We start from the raw sequence: 923 nt of genomic DNA, 5'->3' as shown, positions 1-923 counted from the left end.
TTGGAACAACATTTATGCGAATGCCTTGCATAGTATAGCGACCTTAATTTAGTGCTCAATGCAAGATGAGCAAGGTGTAGTGGGAGGATTTAAAAGGTGTAGACCGTAATTTTTCTCGTATATTCTGTGAAAGGTGCCCAAGAGAGAAACACTAGCCTAACGATAACAAAGCTGCAATATACTTATAAAGAGACGTCGAAAGCATATTAAGACAGACTCAAGCGTGCGTGGAGGTCAATGTAGTCGACGAACGCTTCTAGCATACCTCACGTTCTATATCTTACATAACTATCACAATGTGCCCCAAACACAAGGGTATACTGCAGCTTTGATCACGTTAAAATGTGGTATAAATTCTTTAGACCTTTATAACAAATGTTTTGGTGAAGTTGCAGAAAGAGATACTACGTTAAAATATCGTTAAACCATGCCGATCGCGTCGTTAACGTTTGGTTATTAAGCATGTTCCATGAAATATTATCAGTAACGTGGACAGCAAGTTATTTTAGAAAAAACAACACATGCATGAAACGTCGCAAAACCTATAAAGGTTCGCCGTAAAATGATATAAATTCCTAGTATGTCATACGAACTTGTGTAAGCATCTACGTTATCCGTGGTATAAAAGTTCGAAAAGCTAACGTGGGGAAGGTATTTTTTTAGTCAAAGTTCTTAGCTGTGCGCGCTTGCTCAACGTGATTTATCAAGGACTACGAAAGGCAAACGCGTTACGACGGGCTCTAGCACCAATCTGATATTCACGATTGAAATGTTTAAAGATCACTCGCATCGTTGATCCGAACAGAGTTCACTGAGAACAAGAAAGTCGCAATCGTCATGATGTAAGGCAAGTGCGACAATCACGCATACCTAATTCAGTGTTCGGTCGATTCTGGCTAGAAAGAAAATATTTAAATGATGCA

The sequence above is a fragment of the Dermacentor silvarum genome, chromosome 9 (assembly GCF_013339745.2).
Source record: "Dermacentor silvarum isolate Dsil-2018 chromosome 9, BIME_Dsil_1.4, whole genome shotgun sequence".
Lineage (NCBI taxonomy): Eukaryota > Metazoa > Arthropoda > Arachnida > Ixodida > Ixodidae > Dermacentor > Dermacentor silvarum.
The sequence above is the reverse complement of the archived record's forward strand: the minus strand, read 5'-3'. Positions refer to the sequence as shown.